The following is a 21,184-nucleotide window of genomic DNA, read 5'->3' as shown; positions in this document are numbered from 1 at the left end:
CCTTTGATTGGTCAGTAGAATTGTTAAGTTTCATTTTTCATAGTATCTAATTCTTAATGACAACAGGTCTTAGTATCTTTCTAAAAGGGTCTATTTACTTAAAAATATAACAAGACAAAACAATTTTCTCCATCTCCCACTCTCATTTTGTTGTTGAAATGAGCTGGGATCCTGCAGGTGTGTGACTGCTGTTTCCCTGCTCTCCTCCATTCAGGACTGTTCTAGACCTGCTCTGCTTCCCACCCCCACATGCGGTCCAGAAGGAAGCAATACAGAGTTTGCAACTCTTCTAAGAAGAATCCTGATCTGTGATCTCTTTGGGATAAACAGTTTTTAAAAACAAGCAAACAAATTATCAATCTGCAAGTCATTCTTGAGTTTTAAACACTAATTCTTGGCCCTGACCGGCTGGCTCTGTGGATAGAGCATTGGCCCGGTGTGTGGACATCCTGGGTTCGATCCCCCAGGGCACACAGGAGAAGCAACCATCTCCTTCTTTTCCCCTCTCTCTCCTCTTTATCTCTTTCTTCTCCTCCCACAGACAGTGGCTTGATTGGTTCGAGGATCAGCCCCAGGTGCTGAAGATAGCTCTGTTGGTCTAAGCATTAGCCCCAGTTGGGTGTTGCTGGGTGGATCCCAGTAGGGGCCCATGAGGGAGTCTATCTCCCCTCCTCTCTCTTAAAAACAAACAACAACAACAAACACTTATTCTTTGAAAGACTACAGGAAAAATATATTTAAATCAACACCTTCATTTGTGGTAGATATATTGTATAAATATAATAATTGGTTGAACAAGAAAAAAAAAGATCAATTCTTCTTGATCTAAAAAGCCTGAGAATAGTAGGCAGTCTATAACTTCCTTTCTTTTGGTCAAGGGAGATGACAATCTTGAGATACACTGATCTGGTTTCTAAGACAGCCCTACAGAGAAAAGAATGCAGGTGGCACTGGCTGAAACACAACTGTCACTTACAGCCAGTTTGGACAACTTTAAAAATAATTAATTGCATTTACGTACATTCTAAAGACTCTTTTCCTTGTGCTCAGGTGGTGTATTGACATAACTGCTTTCATGAACAGGTCTTTTGGCAACAAATGTGTTTTAGTTTCTGAAGGAGGAAGCATTTGCTGTTGGGCTTAATTGATGAGGTTTAAATGTCACTTTTTTTTTCTAGTAAATCTAGCTCTCATCCATCTGATAGTATTAATGACCAGAGTGCAGAGAGCAATGGACTGAGGGTACCTGGTGTAGCAGTTTGCCCACATCTCGTAGGGTCTCACTGAATCATCTGGTCTGTAGGCTCTGCTCCCTCTGAACCTTCATTTCTGTGTCTGTCTTATCGATATCCTAACAAGAAGCCACTTCCCTCTTGTTCCTGGGGAGGTTGCAAGCCCAAGAGGACAAGGTATGTGAGCTTTATCTTGAACATGCTACAGCTTCAATCCTGTCTCCTATTTCCCCCTAGGTGGGGGTGAGTTTCTCCATTTGGCCAAGAATATAAAACTGGATATTTGGACCAAAGACTTTTATGAGCTTGTGCAGGTGTCTGGTGTTGAAACACAGTCAGTATATCTGTCTTTATACAGCAGAAGTCCAATGTTCTTCTACAACTGATGGATAAGAAGAAGGAGGGGTGAAGCTGGGCTTCATACTGCAATAATGGAACTCTGTAAAACAGTCATTATCAGCACCTTGGGGACACTGGCTATGAGTCCCAGATCATCATTCATTCCACAAGAAGATATTGACTGAATAATTCTTAACTCTCAGTGTAAAACAATCCTCTGAGTCTATGTGGTGAGTAATTGTAGGCAAACAGCTAAAGCAGTTGAAATGAAATTGAAATTAATTTATAAAGAAACAATCATGTATTTCAGCGACAATGTGTTTTTGCAGAGGAATGACAGGATTAGGAAATATTGTTTATTGGTCTCCAGACATTTAATGAGTATAATTCTGATAACTCTTTCAACAAATATATTTATTCTATCTAATACAATCTTTAATATTTTTATTTTTAAAATTGTGCTAAAGTAAAAATAATATAAAATTTATCATCCTAATCATTTTTAGGTATACAGGTCAGTGACAATAAGTATATTCGGGTTGTCGTACAGCCAACACCACCATCTAACCCCAGAACTCTTTTCATCTTGCAAAACTGAAACTCCATATCCATTAAACAACTATTCTCATTCCTACCTCACTCCAGCCCTGGAAACCACCATCTCACTGTCTGTCTCTATGGATTTGACCACTATAGGTACCTTATGTGAGTGGAAACATCCAATATCTGTACTTTCGTGGCTGCCTTATTTTACTTAGCACAATGTCCTCAAGGTTCATCCATGCTGTGACATTTGTCAAAATTCTCTTGCCCTGGCTGGTTGGCTCAGAGGTAGAACGTCAGCCTGGCATGTGCAAGTCCTGGGTTCCATTCTGGTCAGGGCACACAGGAGAAGCACCCATCTGCTTCTGCTTCTCACCCCAACCTCCCTTCTTTTTCCTCCACAGCCATGTCTCAAATGGCTCGAGCAAATTGGCCCAGGGCACTGATGATGGCTCCATGGCCTCGCCTCAGGCCCTGAGATAGCTTGGTCACAGAGCAATGGAGCAGCGGCCCCAGATGGGCGGAGCATCACTCTGTCAGGGGCTTGCCGATCCCGGTAGGGGTGGGAGTCTGTCTTTCTGTCTCCCTGCCTCTAACTTAATTTTTTTTAAGTTCTCTTAAGGTTGAATTATAAATGTTTTGTTGTTCCATTCCATGGATGATGTTTGTTCATCCATTCATCTGTCATTGAACACTTGGATTGTTTACACCTTTTGGCTATTGTGAATAATGCTGCTATACACATAAATATGTGTACAAGTCCTTGTTTTCAATTCTTTTGGGTGTATATACCCAGAAGTAGAATTTCTGGATCAAATAGCAATTCTATTTTTTAATTGTGGTTTTAAAAAAACCATATAACATAAAATTTATCATCTTAATTTCTAAGTGTACAGGACAATAGTGTTAACCTATTTACATTTTCTCCATCACTTTCTTAGGTCTATAATACATTCTTGTAGTCATCATCAGCAAATGAGATAATACAAGTGAAGTTTTTATGAGAGTACTGTACATTTAAATTCAATAAATATTAACTAAATGACAACAGCAATGATAAAAATAGTAATAATGATACAATTTGCTGATAGTTCATGGGGGTCTTTCTGTTGTGGGACACTGTACCAGGCACTATAAATGGCATAAACCTATAGAACACTCACTTTGCCTTCATCACCTTCTAATCTGCCTGGAGACACAAACAAGTAGGTCTTCAACTCATAGTTTAAGCAGGAAGAAGCAGGAGTGTGTGCTGAAGCTAGGGCCCTGGTGGGCAGGAGCTCATCAGGGGCATCTCTTCCCAATTCTGGGGTCAGTGACATAACAGTGGTGGTTTGAAGTCAGCCATGGAGGAGTTTTTATGCCACAGGAGTCACAAATATGACAAATTAATGTGCATTTCCCCCCAAAGAGCAGATTGGTAAGCATTTACTAGCATACCACTGAGCACACCTCACTAAGGTGAGGATCCAGAGACATTTGGATGGGTGTGGGCACCAAGGACTTCCACAGACAGAGATAATTGATCTGGGAGGAAAGTAAGTGGAGGAATATCTGTGCTTGGGAAGCATCCACAGACCCTGCTCTCTCTTGCCACCTTCTTCTCCTTCTCCTTCTCCTTCTCCTTCTCCTTCTCCTTCTCCTTCTCCTTCTCCTTCTCCTTCTCCTTCTCCTCCTCCTCCTCCTTCTCCTTCTCCTTCTCCTTCTCCTTCTCCTCCTTCTCCCACTACCTATCCCTCTCCTCCTTCTTTCTTTTTTCCTCTTCTTCTTCTCTTTATCTTTCTTCTCCTCATTTTTCCTCTTCCTCTTCTTCTTCTTTTAATTTTTCTAATGATTTGAGAGAGAGACAGAGAGGAAGAGGGGAGGATAGAAAGAGTGAGAGAAGCATCAACTCATTTCCACTTAGTTGTTCCACTTAGTTTTGCATTCATCGATTGCTTCTCCTATGTGCCGTGACCAGAGATCAAGCCCTCAACAACCTTGGAGCTGATATCTTGTCATTTTTTGTTTGTTTTTTGTTTTTTGTTTTTTTTTTATCCATCATGGATTTGTTTCTCAGCTCCAGACCTTGAAGGGTAAAAGACAGTAGGAACAGGTCTGTGGAGCACCCAGAACTCTTCTTCACATTCTTCTGACATGTCAGAAGTCTCTGTGTGTAGGGATCAAATCCAATGGGGAAAACTCACAGACCGTCTTTAAAATTAAAGTGACCAATAGTCCTCCTTTAAGGAGGACAGTCCTTCTTTTGTAAGTTCCGTCCTCCCTCGAAAAGTGTCCTCCTACATGTCCTCCTTTTTGATATTGGAAGACTACTCTGTAAATGTCTGTATTCAATTGATGCAGAGTCAATCCATTGCATGTGATGTGACGTATTTGTATTTGACATGATGATTCATCAAGGATCAATCAGTACAGTGTAGTGAGACGCGATTATGAGACACATGTGCTCCACATGGGAGACTTTGAGAGAGCGCACGACATACCGAGTGCGCAAATGGCTTTTGCACTTCTTACTGAAACACGCATACGACATTGTAGACTCATGATTATTTCTTTCTCAGTGAATATTCAATAATAGACAGGTAAGCACAATTCATGTTTTATTAATTCATTATCTAATAATTTCCAAATACGTATAATTTTATTTACAAGTATTTCCCCTAAATTTGAATTTTAAAGTGAAAATCTAACCTCAAGCCATATCTATTTTCCTTTTTTGTATTTTTCTGAAGTGAGAAGGGGGGGGGAGGAAGACAGACAGACTCCCGCATGTGCCCAACCGGCATCCACTTGGCATGCCCACCAGGGGGCGATGCTCTGCTGCAACCAGAGCCATTCTAGAACCTGAGGCAGAGGCCATGAAGCCATCCCCAGTGCCCGGGCCATCTTTGCTCCAATGGAGCCTTGGCTGTGGGATGGAAAGAGAGAGATAGAGAAAAAGGAGAGGGGGAAGGCTGGAGAAGCAGATGGGCGCTTCTCCTGTGTGCCCTGACCGGGAATTAAACCTGGGACTTCCACACGCCAGACTAATGCTCTACTGCTGAGCCAACTGGCCAGTGCAAACCATATCTGTTAATAATGCATTTTGATTAAATAGTTGCATAAAACAGATGTTTTTTAATTAGAAAATGATAAATACACCCAATTATCACTCCAAATTAGTGGTTTTGTTTGATATTTAGTTTTGTTAATTTAGCTTCCAGAAAATTCGCCTACCATGATGAAACGTTTTTCATTCCTAATGTGCTTGTGTCATTCGTGTAGCTCTATATTTTATTATTAATTTTACATTTCATTTAAGGGATGGAAAAATCAAAAAAGAGAAAATGCCGTTTCAACGATAAATTGAAAAAGGAATTTCCATTCCTCATATCAAAGAAAGATACCATTGTTTTCTGCAATATTTGCAGCGGAGAATTTTGTATTGCAGTTGGGGGCAGAGCAGTGATAACAAAACATTTGACCACCAACAAATATAAGCAATCATTAGATGCATCAGCTTTCAGTTGTAAAGTAACAAGTTTTTTTAAAACTTCAAATTATTCTGAAGATGAAACAATTGGCTACAATGGAGGAAATATTTGCATTTTATAGCATAATTCACAAAGTTTCTGTAGTATGGATTGTACCAACTAAATTATTGAAAAAGTTTCACAATGCAAGATTTTATGTGCCAAGGCAAAATGCAAAGCTATTTTGAAATCAGTATTTAAAAATTACTGTGACAAAATACTTACAGAGGATTTGGAGACTGCAGCATTTGTAATGATTTTATCTGATGCATCAAATCATAATGGAATTAAATTGTATCCAATAATAGTAAGATATTTTAATGTTATCAAGGGCATTCAAGTAAAATATTTAAATTTAGAATCCATTGAGGGCAAAACTTCTGAAATTTTATCAAACTATCTATACAGAGTAATAAATAAAAACAATTTGAAATCCAAAGTTGTTGCACTAACAGCTGAAAATACAAATACAAATTTTGATGTGCGAAGATGCAAAGGAGTGAATAATGTGTATGTAAAATTACAAGTTACTCCAAAAGGAAACACTAGGAATTCATTGTAATGCACATATTTTGTCAAATGCAATCAACAGCGTCATGTGCCATGCCTATTGATGTAGAAGTAATAACTACAATTTATTTGCATTTTAGTCATTTTACTGTTCATGTTGCTACTTTAAAACAATTTTGTGAAGAAGCAAATGTTGAATACAAAAAACTTTTAGGATATTTAAAAGTTAGATGGCTTGCTCTAACACCTGCTATAGCAGGGGTCCCCAAACTTTTTACACAGGGGGCCAGTTCACTGTCCCTCAGACCGTTGGAGGGCCAGACTATAAAAAAATCTATGAACAAATCCCTATGCACACTGCACATATCTTATTTTAAAGTAAAAAAACAAAACGGGAACAAATACAATATTTAAAATAAAGAACAAGTAAATTTAAATCAACAAACTGACCAGTATTTCAATGGGAACTATGGGCCTGCTTTTGGCTAATAAGATGGTCAATGTGCTCCTCTCACTGACCACCAATGAAAGAGGTGCCCCTTCCGGAAGTGCAGGGGGGGGGCTGGATAAATGGCCTCAGGGGGCCGCATGTGGCCCGCAGGCCATAGTTCGGGGACCCCTGTGCTATAGAGTGTGTACTACAATTATTTGAGCCTCTCCACTCATATTTTTTAAGTTTAGACAAATGTCCTAAAATCCTGAAATTGTTTTTCAATAATAAAATGTCTGAGATATTAATGTATTTTGTACATAGTCAAGCATCTATTTTTTGCAAAACGATTTTAAAGATTGAAGGTGAACACATTTCAGCTACGAAAGTTAGTCTTATTTTGAATGACTTTGTCCTTCAATATAAATCTCGTTTTGAAGAAAAATTTCTTCCTTTAATTATAAAAGAAAAACCTGTCAGACTTAGAGGAATCAAATCTAGGTATAACAGAAAAGTTTATCAAAGAAGCGCAGAATTTTTACCAGACATGTTTTCAATATATCGAAAAATGGTCTGAAACAAACATCACGGGACATAACAGTTTTCAATGGTGATTTTTTACTTCATCGCAAGTATATTAAACAGATATTGAATCTTGTCTTGAGTTTTTATCTAAAGAAATGCCAGACATCAAAATAGACGACCGTTGTCTCTTTGAAGAAATTAGAAGACTGAATGTATATTTTAAATTCTGAAAAATTAATACAATGAAAAAATGAACATGTCAAAATTGATAAAAGATGAGTGGGAATATTCAGCCATTTAAAAAATGAACATATTCCATGTGAAAATTTATTTATTCTTGTTCAATTTTCATTGTGCTGCCCTGGAACTAATGCAGCAGTTGAAAGAGTTTTTTCAGTTGCTAATGATTTTGAACAAGTGAGAAATCAAAATTGAATGTTGATACTCTAGCTGCAGCACTTGCCATAAAATTCAATATGAAGAATATTTCTTGTTCAGATATTTCCAATATATTGTTACAAGATGATACATTGACAAAAAATATTCATTCAATTTAAAAAATAATTCTTACAATTATTATTAAAAATTAATAGGCATGTAAGCATAATTACAATATAAAATATTACAAATGTGTTTATTATGCATTTATTATATTATAGTATATTATTGTTACAATGAGTAAAATGTTTCCTTTATTTATGATATTGTTTTCTTCCATTTATTTTTGTACTTTTCATTGTAAAAAAGTTGGTCACCTTATTAAAATGAGAGCAGCACAGCAAATGCTGCTAAAAATGCATTGTTTCAGACAGGAAATCTCCCTATCCTGGACATTTTCCTGTTCACTTAACCTAAATTATCAAAATCACTAAAATCAAACTTGTCCTTCACTGGATTTATTGGTTTGCATTAAAAGCAAAGAAGTAGAGGTCCACATTCTCAATTAATTTCATTTTCTTTTTGCTGTAATTACATAAATTCTCTTTAAAACAATTATTAAAGCCCTGGCCAGTTGGCTCAGTGGTAGAGCATCGGCCTGGCGTATGGAAGTCCCAGGTTCAATTCCCGGTCAGGGCACACAGGAGAAGCGCCCATCTGCTTCACCATCCTTCCCCCTCTCCTTTCTCTCTGTCTCTCTTTTCCCCTCCCACAGCCAAGGCTCCATTGGAGCAAAGATGGCCCAGGTGCTGAGGACGGCTCTATGGCCTCCACCTCAGGTGCTAGAAAGACTCCAGTTGCAGCAGAGCAATGCCCCAGATGGGCAGAGCATTGCCCCTGGTGGGCATGCCGGATGGATGCCGGTCGGGCGCATGCGGGAGTCTCTCTGACTGCCTCCCCGCTTCTAAGTTCAGAAAAATACAAAAAAAAGAGATAAGAAACAATTATTGAACCATTAAATGTTTATGAAAGACATCTGTTGTTCAAATAAGACACTGCTGCTATTCATCTGTACTTGCACAGTCTTAAATATAAACACAAAGAAATAAGTTATATCCATAAAATGGGAAGGGGCTGTAGGCTTATCATGCATCCTCTGATAGAGGATTTCTAACTAGCTGGAGTGGCCCGTGAGATTACTAAAGTGTTCTCAGTAACTACCTATATTTGACTTTGGCACCTTTTAAAAGTCAGAAGAGACATTTGCAAGGAACTATAAAAAGTCATTACATATGCAGAACAATTAAGGTCCATACTAGCTGGAGAAGGAAACACATCTGTCTTGTCTATTTCTTCCCTAAGTGTCTCTCTGAATCAACTTTTATGGGGTAGGGGAGGTAGAGGGTGTCATAAATATCCCATTCTATTGGGATCTCAGAGTTAACAATACCCCCGTGACTATAAACACATTCAGGAAAGAGGTGCACTCAAGTAAGCAGAGATCTTTGTGACAGTGGCCTCGGTGTGGGCCACAGGCCAGCTAATCTCATTACCATGAGAGCCAAGAGGTGGCCTGCAGACAGTGAAATAAAGAGGAGGGGAAAAGCAAGACTAATCTCATTAAAAGGAAAGCTAAGATAGACACTGCTTTTACTTAGCTACTTAAAACGCCCAGTTTTCCCAGGACTGGTCACCTGTGTGCCCTCACAGGCTCGGCGGGCTCAGGAGGATTGTTCTCTCCTGCCAAATGCTGGGGCCTGGGAGCTGCTCCTGCTCCGAAGTTGTCTTCAGAGCATTCTTTTAAAGAAAAAACAGACATCTCCCCACCCCCAAAGAAAGCCTTCTGGTGACAGTTTTCCTCATTGTCTTATTTTCTGTTTAAGATTCCATAAATTGTGTTAAAGCACCAAATCCCCCAAACACTTGAACAAAAACTCAAGCTTTGCATGTTTTCTGTGACTTTGAGGAAAGAACTTAAATGAAATTTGAGGAAACACGCTAGGTAAGTGTTCTCAAAGTGTGGTCCACAGATCCCAAGGGACCTGAGATACTTTCAGGGCTCCTCCAGTGTCTCCCTGCTCCACCTGCATGTCTGTGTGAGGTAGGCTTCCTTCTATGCTTCACCCAGCGGTGGATTCAAATAATTTAACAACCGGCTCTCTGCCCTGATGATCGTTTTAAGTAGTAAAAAACAACATACTGAAGGATAGTTTATTGTTTCATGCATTTAATACCTAAATAAGACAATAAAAGAGGTACACAAACCTAATTATAAGAGTTTAAAATATTAATGAAAAAAATACTGGCCCTGGCTGGTTGGCTCAGCGGTAGAGCGTCGGCCTAGCGTGCAGAGGACCCGGGTTCAATTCCCCACCAGGGCACACAGGAGAAGCGCCCATTTGCTTCTCCACCCCTCCACCGTGCTTTCCTCTCTGTCTCTCTCTTCCCCTCCCGCAGCCAAGGCTCCATTGGAGCAAAGATGGCCCGGGCGCTGGGGATGGCTCTGTGGCCTCTGCCTCAGGCGCTAGAGTGGCTCTGGTCGCAACATGGCGAAGCCCAGGATGGGCAGAGCATCGCCCCCTGGTGGGCAGAGCGTCGCCCCTGATGGGTGTGCCGGGTGGATCCTGGTCGGGCGCATGCAGGAGTCTGTCTGACTGTCTCTCCCTGTTTCCAGCTTCAGAAAAATGAAAAAAAAAAAGAAAGAAAAAATACTAAACAATACCTGACAAAAACAATAAAACTGTTATTTAAGATTATTTCCATATTGCTTCTTGACTGGCATTTTCACTTGCAATTTTTTCACCTATGGGTGGAATGAACATTACTACAGGTGCTTAGAATACACTGTTGAAACAGATGAACGTTATAAAAGAAAAAGGAATATAAATTTGTGATTTCCACATTAGGCGGCTGCCCAGGCGCCCACCTTAGAGACAACCCTGATGACAAGTGCCATTTGAACAACCGGTTCGCTGAACTCAACAAAAAATTAGGTATCGGTTCTGCTGAACTGGTGTGAACCGGCTGAATCCCACCACTGGCTTCATCTCAACCAGTAGCTCACAATAGACTGAAGCAGACATAAGAAATCAGCTGTTAAATTTGCAAACTAGAAAGCGAGACATTAAAGAAATTTGCAAAGATGGAAAGCAATACTACTCTTTTCACTAAATTTTTGTTATTTCCAAAAATATATGTATTTTTGATCAAAAAATGCTATTTATGTTAACATATAAAAGACATTACTGTTATTTTTAAGTGAGTTAATAAAATAATATTTGGTTCCTCAGTGTTTTTTTCTAATATGGCAAATAGAGGTAGATATAACCCACACATCAGAATCTTTTTGGGGTCCTCAGTAATATTTAGGAATGTAAAGAGACCAACAAGTTTCAGAATTACTGCACTAGAAGGACAAAAATATTCGGTTATAACATTGCTCATTACTCTAAACCAGCGGTTCTCAACCTGTGGGTCACCTAGGCGACCCCTGTGCTTTGGTCATTCGACCCCTGCCGGGGTCGCGACCCACAGGTTGAGAACCACTGCTCTAAACCTTAATTTTGAAGACTGTAGGCTGATAAACCCTTGGACAACAATTGGGTTTTTCCTCAAACTGCTCACAGAATTTTCTAAAGCCAAAGCCTTAAATCAGACTTTGAACAAAGACATATGATATTCAAAGAATGGAGAACTGTAAAAATTCCCCCAAACCAGGAAAAGAGCAAAGAGGCCATGTCAGTCTTTTACCAAAAATGATGACTCTCTGGGGAGCCATCCCAGTTGTGTGTATCAGCAGTCAGCTCCTTTTTATTGCTGAGTACTATTCCAGGGAACAGATGTTCCACAGTTAAGCTGCTCACTTATTGAAGGACATCTAAGTTGGTTGCAAGTTTTGGCTACTACAAATAAACATTTATATACAGGTTTTTGCATGAACATAAATCTTCATTAACTTAAGATGAATATTCAGGAGTTCAATTGCTGGGTCATATGGTAGAGCCATGTTCACTTTTTTACAAAACTACCAAACTAGCCTGACCAGGTGGTATCACAGTGGATAGATCGTCAGCCTGGGATGCTGAGTTCAAAACCCCAAGGTCACCGGCTTGAGTGTGGGCTTGCTAGTTTGAGCATGGGGTCACTGGCTTGAGCATGGGATCATAGACATGACCCTGTGGTCGCTGGCTGGAGCCCAAGGTCACTGGCTTGAGCAAGGAGTCAGTGGCTTGGCTTGAGCCCCCTAGTCAAGGCACATATGAGAAGCAATCAATGAACAACTAAGGAGTCACAACTACCAGCTGATGTTTCTCATCTCTCTACCTTTTTGTCTGTGTGTGTGTGTCTCTCTCTCGCTAAAAAAAAACAGAAAAAAAAAAACTGCCAAACTGTTTCTAAAGGGTGGTTCCATTTTACATTCCAACCAGAAAAGTCTGAGTGATCCCGTTCCTCTGCAACCACGCAGCATTTGGTGTTGTCACTGGTTTTAAATTTTAGCTGTTTTGATAAGTATGTAGTAGGATCTCACTGTTGTTTAATTTGCATTACTCTAACGGATAATGATGTTGAACATCTTTTCATGTACTTTTTTTTTTTTTTTGTATTTTTCCGAAGCTGGAAACGGGGAGATAGACAGACTCCAGCATGCGCCCCACTGGGATCCACCCGGCACGCCCACCAGGGGGCGACGCTCTGCCCACCAGGGGGTGATGCTCTGCCCATCCGGGGCGTCGCTCTGCCGTGACCAGAGCCATTCTAGCGCCTGAGGCAGAAGCCACAGAGCCATCCCCAGCGCCCGGGCCATCTCTGCTCCAATGGAGCCTCCGGTGCGGGAGGGGAAGAGAAAGACAGAGAGGAAGGAGAGGGGGAGGGGTGGAGAAGCAGATGGGCGCCTCTCCTGTGTGCCCTGGCCGGGAATCGAACCCGGGACTTCTGCACGCCAGGCCGACGCTCTACCACTGAGCCAACCGGCCAGGGCCTCATGTACTTATTTTTCATCTGTGTATCTTCTTCAGTGAATTATCTTTTGCCCATATTTTAATTAGATTGTTCACATGTTTAACCTTTGAGTTTTAGGGTTATTTTAAAAATATGTTCTAGACAGTAGTCTTTTATCGTATATATAGTTTGTAAATATTTTCTCCTGTTCTGTAGCTTGTCCTTTCATCCTTCTTAGAAAAGGTCTTATACTGAGCAAAGGCTATAAATTTTGAAGTGAAATTGGTCAATTTTTCCTTTTATGGGTCATGCTTTTGATGTCAAGTCTAAGAACTTCTTTCCTAGCCCTGAGTCTTAAGGCTATTCTTCCTTGTTTTTTTTCTTCTGGTTTTATAATTTTACTTTTACTCTTAAGTCTGTCATCCATTTGAAGTTAACTTTTGTATTAACTGTGAAAATCAAGTCACGGTCTTTTTCTTCTTCTTTTTTTCTTTCTTTCTTTTTTTTTTTTTTTTTTTGGCCTATGGATGTCCAATTGTTCCACACCATTTTATTTTAAATGCTATCCTTCCTCCACTGAATTGTTTTTACATCTTTCCCAAAAATTAATTGTGTGTATTTGTATAGGTCTATTTCTGGGTTCTCTATGCAGTTTCATTGATCTAAGTGTCTACCTTTCCACCAATACCAAACACTTTTTTTTCTAAGTGAGAGGAGAGGAAATAGCAAGATGGACTCCCGCATATGCCCTGACTGGGATCCACCCAGCAACCCCTGTCTGAGGCCAATGCTTGAATCAACTGAGCTACTTTTAGCACCTGAAGCTAACACACTTGGGGACCAAATGAGCTATCCTCAGTGCCCCAGCAAACATTAGAACCAATCAAGCCACTGGTTGCAGGTTGGAAAGAGGGAGAGAAGGGGGAGAGAGAAGGGGAGAGAAGCAGAGAGCCGCTTCTCTTGTGTGCCATACATATGCTGAGCCAATGCTCTATCCACTGAGCAAACCAGCCTGGGCCTTCACACTCTTAATTATTGTAGTCATATAATAAGTCTTTAAAGCAGGAAGACAGCAATGGATTATATTTGAATATTTATTTGAGCTGAGCATTTAGTCTTCATTTATAATAAATATATTAGTTAAAGCATCTACATTTTCTTAACTTGTCTATTTTCACAATTTATATTTTCTATGGAAATTCACACTTTTCCCAGGTTCTGCCATTTACTTTGTGTGAGTGTTTGCCATGCTGAATCTCAGTTTCTCATCTGTGAAATGGGGAAGAGCAGCTCATCCTTTGGCACTTGCATATACTTCACAGAAAGTACTGAGGTACTGCCAGTGGAATTGTACGAGACCATGTGTACAGGCGCCTAGTCCAGTACCAGGCCTACAATAAGCTTCACAGCTCCTCTCCTTAAGTCTCCTTGCTCAGAGTGATTCTGCTACTCATGCTGATAACATGTATAACTGTCCATTATATTTCTGTAGCTTGTTCTGATACCATGTAAAGTAATACATAGCTCTTTTGTAACAATCCATAATGCAGGGAATGTGCAAGTACTATATTAATCAATGTTAAAATCTTAAAATGCATTCTACATTGAGTTTCTGACTGGCTGATAGCTATGACTGATTCTGGAAAGGGCTCTGCTGCTGCCTACAGCATGCTAAATCTGCATGTGACCCCAAAGGTTGCACTGGTCAATAACAGTAAAGTCATATTCCCATGTTACTCAAAATGGTCCTCTCTTCCTCAAGTGTAAAAAAGGAGTTTTATTCTAAGTGCAAAAAAGAAGCAATATACTTCCATTTTTTTTTTAACCATCTTAATCTCCCCCTATGCCATACTATTTTATCCATTTTCTGTTTTCCCTTTACTAATCATTTTTTAACCTGGACTCAGGGATGTGGGGTGTGTATTTCCAAACTGTAATTCAGCAACAAGCCTGCTCTTGACACATTTTGATGTTTTATTTTGTTTTAACTCTCTAGTTTCCCCAGTGTCCTCTCCCTGAGTTACCTGAGTCAGCAGTTTAATGGCTTTACAGACAATTATGTTCACAATGACTGTTTTACAAGTCATGTATTTTTATGTATGGCCAATACATAGGGAATTATGTTTCTCATAAAAATTTAAAAGTCCTTTAAATTAACTCTTGTGTGTGTGTGTGTGTGTGTGTGTGTGTGTGTGTGTGTGTCAGAGACAGAAATAGAGGGACAGATAAAGAGAGACAGACATGAAGGAGAGAGATGAGAAGAGTCAATTCTTTGTTGCAGCTCCTTAGTTGTTCATTGATTGCTTTCTCATATGTGCCTTGACCAGGGTCTACAGCAGAGCGAGTGGCCCCTTGCTCAAGCCAGCAAACTTGGGCTCAAGCCAGTGACCATGGGTCCAAGCTGGTGAGCCTTGCTCAAACCAGATGAGCCAGCGCTCAAGCCGGCGACCTTGGGGTTTTGAACCTGGGTCCTCCACATCCCAATTCGACACTCTATCCACTGTGCTACCACCTGGTCAGGCAATTACCTTTTTATATTTTAACCTTTTTAATTAAAAATGTAGAACATATTCAGGAAAGTGCATATAAATATATGTTTACTTTAATAAACAATTTTACATTGTTTACCTGTGCACTCACCAACCAGGTTGATAAATGGAACATTTCCAGAACGCCAGATATTTCTAAGTGTCCCTTTGAATTTATTTCCCACTCCTGCCAAGGTAACCACTATCCTGCCTTCTATGATGGCTCCAACTCTTTATAGTTGTTCATAGACTTTAACACATTGATAATTTTCGCTACTCCTATCATTGTTTTAGTTTAACATTTATGTAGGCATCCTTTAGCAACGTAGTTGATAAATAATTCGTATGCGTTCTTGTTTGTCTTGCTTTCTTCACCACAGCACTTTCGCAATATTTACCCTCGTTACCGACTGTAGCCACGGTTCATTCTTCTGCATTACTGCGTGATTATTTAATACATCAATATTCAACTACATATTTATCCCTTGTGCTGCTGATAAATATCTGTTTTGTTTCCAGTGTTTGGCTGTTGTGAATAATCTTAGCACGTCCTCTGGCCCTCGTGTGCAGGTGGACATGTACATGTGCTTCTCTGAAGGGTATTTTAGAAGCTGCGTTTCGGGGTAATAACATCTCTGTATCTTTACCTCTGGCCAATGCAGAGCTGGTTTTCAGAGTAGTTACATCTATCAATGTTTATCAGATAATATACATAAGCAGCATTGCATTTTAAAGGAACCAAGAATATACATTTGTTTCCCTTCTTCCTCACCCCAACTCCTTAAGTTTTGAAGTGCTACCTCCTGGTGATCAAAGTACTCAGTCTCCCACTCTTTAGACTATGCAAGTGACAGAGGGTATTAAATGGCAGGATTGACTGTGGTTTTAAACATGAACAAAATTTACCTTATGAAGTGCTAAAGTATGGAAATAGCAAATTAGGGGTTCTATGGTCTGCAATCTATAATGTCTTCTTTTTATATTTCCAGGATATTTTATTTATCTTTTATTTTTCAATTACAGTTGACATTCAATATTTCACATTAATTTCAGGTGTTATAAAGTTTCTTCATTTCTAAAAGGTACATTGCTTAAAGTAAAAGGATCACCATAAAAGTGACATTTATGATATCTTACTTATTTTCTTCTTTGAAAACACTTAAGAATTTCAAGTACCATCTGAAAAAAACCTCTGAGCAACATGCTAGGCTAACAGTTACAAAATATACAATTTCAACCCAACTTTTTGGAAACCTGTCTGGGTGTGAATTGGGCACAACGGAAGACAGGTAAATGTTTGATGGAGAAAATGCGTAGCAAATGCACCTGGCCCTGAGCCAAGGCAGTAACTGGTAACCAGTGCTTCTCCCCTTTCTGATTCTGATCCCCTGCCTCTAACTGAACATTTCCTTATGCAAAGCTCCCAGTCCTTGCGAAACCAGATTTTTTTTTAAGTCCTGTATTGTTCCACATTTCAAAAACCTTTAGGATTTGAAACCCTTGTCTATTTTTAAAACTTTTTATTACAAGAAATTTTAAATCTACATAAAAGTAAATAGAGCAGTAAACTGAGTCCCAAGTTTCAATTATTATCAATTTGTGGCCATCTTGTTTTGTCTGTATCTGCTCCCACCACCAGGGTTACTTGGGAGCAAATATTAATTATGATTTAAGCGACCACTATATATCAAGATTACTCAGAAACAAATATAAACTATAAATTGTGATCACTTCACGGTATATCTCTAAAGGATAGGGTCTTTAAAAAGAACCATCAATACCATTATCAAGCACACACAAGTTGGCAATAATCTCTTAATTTCATGAAAGATATAGTATGGGTATTTCCTTGGGCTTGATACAACACTCTGTATACATATATATTTTTGTTTGAATGAGGATTTAACCAAGATGTATGTATGGCAATTCTGTAACCACCTTAAACTCTAAAAATGTGGTTTGTACAGAGGCAAGAACAGCTAGGAAAATCCTGGGAAAGAGCACCAATTGGGAGAAGAAAGGTTAATCAACCTCCCACACATTAGAGTGCATTATAAAGCATCTGTAATGAAAATGGTGTAACTTTGACCCAAGACTAGACAGGCGTTCCAATAGACCAGAAAAGAAAACCCAGAAATTGACCCAAGTGCACATGAGAATTCAGTCTACTACGAAGGAAACATCTCAAATCCATTAACCAGAAACAAGGTAAGTTCACTCTGTCTCAAAACAAGAAATAAGAAGAGATCGATAAATTTGTTTATATAAAACAACAAAAACAATATTTTTTTATATGGCATAAGGCTCTATTACAAAGTCAAATGACAAAGGACCAATTAGGAAAATCATTTAACTTATATCACAAATCTTTGGAGAACCTGATGAGAGATTAGAACACTGTTCACAAGCACAACTTCAGGGGCTCTCAGTGACATGAAAAGACCCTCAGCCGCACTCGTGTGGAGAGAAACCCAGAGTAAAGCAACACTGGGACTGTTTCCCCGCTGGCTGGTTAGCAGACACGCACTGGTTCGACCATATGCAATGTTAGCAAGGCTGTGAGGAAACAAGCCTCTCATGTATTCCTGGTGGGAAGGGAATTGGGCAAAGTCTAGAAAAGTTGTATGTGCATTTACCCTTTGACCCAGCATTTTCCCTTCTACACAGGGTTGGCCCAAAAGTATACTGGCCAAAATATGAAAAAATATATGCACTCTTTGTAATAGCAAAAATCTGAAAATGACCCAAAAGTCCACAATAGGAAACTGGTTGAATAAATTATGGTACTTTTAAGCAATGCAGTGTATGAACTAATGAGGAAAATCTGCATACTGCCATGGAAGGATCCCTCGGGTATATTGTTAATGCAAAAAGCAAGGAAGAGGAAAGTGTTTGTTATATGCCATTACTTAAGAAAAGAAGACACACACTTTTAAAGGATAAATTTTATGATATTTAAATTATATTTCAATACAGCTTTTATAAATATATGTATACATAAGTATTTAAAAATGAATGAACAAACCATCATTTAATTTTTAAATGCTTACTAACCGAGGAAGGGAATGAAGAGACTATAGAATTTATTTTGGAGCAAGTAAATATTTTATATAATTTGAAATAACAAAATTAAATCAAAAAGCAATTCCTGAACATTGAAATGAAAAGGAAACAAATGGCCCAAAGGTGTGCCACACAGACAGGAACTATGCAAAGAAAGCCCTGTAGTCTGCGTGCTCTGAGTGGGGCGGACCGGAAGGACAAAGGGAACTGGAAACAAAGGATTAAATGGCTTTCAGTATTCACACTGCTGATGATCGTGTTGGTGCTGGTATCCTGAAACTGGTGTCTGTGCGTCCTGGGACAAATCAAAGGAACAATTATGCTAGTGTCTTTGAGAACTTTTCACTGTGGTTGAAAGGAGGTATGTTGTAAGATTGATGAGATTACAAAGTGAAATTCGTATTATCCTGCATTTAGGTGGAAGGATCAAAGTATCACCTAATAAATAATTTGATGTTGAATAAAGAGTACACATTTTCTAGCTCTATCTATGGAAAAGGCCTGTACACCATGGCCCATGTAGTTGTAATGACAGTCTCAGTGCCCAGACTGTGATCACTATATGGCACTTCCTGCTAACAGCAATCAGGAGCTGGCCAGGAAAAATGGCCCATTGAAGGTTTCTGTCAGATAATGTACCATAGTTTCTCATATTTAGAAGTTTGCTCAACTGACATCTAAGGACTCTGAACCTACCTTGAAGAGGCTTTCATTGATAGGACAATGTAAACAATTTTAATAAGGATGAAAAGTGCAGTGCATTAAAATAGATCAGGTATGTTCAAGTCCGCAAGGTCACGGTGATCCAAAGACCCACCCACACAATAACAGCTTATTTACCTTCCTTTGGATCATGTGAAGGAACCAACTCTTTTATTCACTTTTGAACTTGTAAATCAAGGGAAAAAGCTAAGCATCTATCTTCATTTCCCATATGATCCAGACCTCAGGGTAACCAAAAAATTGATGAGGGAAATCTTAATTTATAGTATTCCAGCTAATATAAGAAGAGGTATGCTGGGTAGCACTAGAATATCACCATTTTGCAACTGAATAAACTAATAAATCTAGATAGTGATCATCAATAGTTAGTTATGAGAGAAAACAGACATTATATACTTGCTGATAGAAATACATACCACCCACAGAACAGTCTCACACAAGTGCACACACACCCAGAACCAAGATTCTAGATCTAAAAGTACAAGGACAGAACAACACGGTAAAGGACACCACAGAAATTTCATCAGCAAAAGTCAGCCTGTAGACAACTTTAAAGGAGAAACAGTTTCATTTCCGAGGGGTGGGGGAGGGAGGGAAACCTACAGATTAAAAGATACTCCAGAGATATGTCCCAATGCAAGGACCTTATATGGACCCTAAGTCAAACAAACAATATAAAAAATTGTATGCAATCAGAGAAATGTGAACATTAATCGATATTGAGGATACAGCTGTTTATATTTGAAGTGCAATTTACTGTGGTTATATTTTTAGTCTTTATCATTCAGCAATACTTATTAAACTATTTATAAATGATAGCTACCTGGGATTTGCTTCAAAATAATCTGGGGGTGAAGGGGGGCAAGGGTGTCAAAGAAGATGAGCCAAGCTTGGCCTTGTGGAAGCTTGGGGTGAGTAAATGAGAGTCATTATACTACTCTCTCTGTTAAGAATATTCTAGTTTGTTCCATGAAGCCTCAGTGTGCCCTCCTACTCAAGACTCTCAATAATGCCAGCCAGCCAGCCAGACAGTAGTACTCATTCCGTGGAAGGAGGTTAGACAGAACAACAGGATGATTTATACGCTTTCCTTTGGGGTGGAAAAGGGACTCTCTTGGCTACTGAGCATGGTACTTGGGGCCTACCACGGAGCCTGACCCATACATATACTATGAATACATATTGAATAAAGGAGTAACCAGGTCCTATTAGGTGCAGGTGAGGGCAGGGCACTTAGCATCTTCTGGTCAGAAGATAGCAAATTCTAAATACTTGGATAACAATCTTAGCTTAGCATGAGGTGCATTAGACACCAGAGCAGATTACAGGTGAGGCAAGGTAGGTCAAAATTGCTTTAACAATAAAGAGACACCAAAAACTTGATTTTCTTCACATCTGCCAAAACTGCCCTTTCTTTCTCTGCTCTCTGCTGGGCTTCTACCCCCTCTTCCTTCCTCATTTTCCCTCTTCTCTCCCCCTCCCACTTCCCTCTCACCCCTCTCTCTGCCAGAGGTTGAGGGCTTTCTGTGGCCCTGTCTTCTTTATTCTCACCCACTCCCTGCAATAGTGGGGGAGGGGACACCATCCCAGGCTCCTTCCAGTCCTCCCCTAGGAACCAGGACCTGTGCAAGAAGGGACTGGGCAAAGTGTTCCTCTCTTCTATAAACCCGGGCGACTGTTCAGTCTCTACTTTGTTCCTCTGCCTTTGCCTCACTATGAATCTATTTCTTCTTAGTGTTTCATTTGGAGCCCCAAATAAAAGGAAAGGACTTGTGTCCTGTTCGGGAATAACTTGATGAAGTCTGCCACACCTGGCCACACAGTAGCTCCGTCAGCGGTCAGTATGAATTCATCTTAGGTGCCATAGACTGCTGCTTTGTTGCCAGGAACCCATACACACAAGCCCTTTCCTTTTTCTTTTTCTTTCTTTTTAAAAAGCTGCTGATGTTACTAGAGCTGGGACATGAATGGTACAAAATTTCCGGAAAGCAGATTCAAAAAGTCTTTTTTTTTTTTTTTTCATTTTTCCGAAGCTGGAAACGGGGAGAGACAGTCAGACAGACTCCCACATGCGCCCGACCGAATCCACCCGGCATGCCCACCAAGGCGCAATGTTCTGCCCCTCTGGGGCGTCGCTCTGTTGCATCCAGAGCCATTCTAGTGCCTGAGGCAGAGGCCACAGAGGCCATCTTTGCTCCAATGGAGCCTTGGCTGCGGGAGGGGAAGAGAGAGACAGAGAGGAAGGAGAGGGGGAGGGGTGGAGAAGCAGATGGGCGCTTCTCCTGTGTGCCCCGGCCGGGAATCGAACCTGGGACTCCTGCATGCCAGGCCAACGCTCTACCGCTGAGCCAACCAGCCAGGGCTTCAAAAAGTCTTTTAATGAAGACTCAACCTGGAATTGCGGGCTCAGAGGTAGCAGCGAGATCTGAGGACATGTCACAGCAGCCTCCCAGGGCCAGGGCC

The sequence above is a fragment of the Saccopteryx leptura genome, chromosome 2 (assembly GCF_036850995.1).
Source record: "Saccopteryx leptura isolate mSacLep1 chromosome 2, mSacLep1_pri_phased_curated, whole genome shotgun sequence".
Taxonomy (NCBI): Eukaryota; Metazoa; Chordata; class Mammalia; order Chiroptera; family Emballonuridae; genus Saccopteryx; species Saccopteryx leptura.
The sequence above is the reverse complement of the archived record's forward strand: the minus strand, read 5'-3'. Positions refer to the sequence as shown.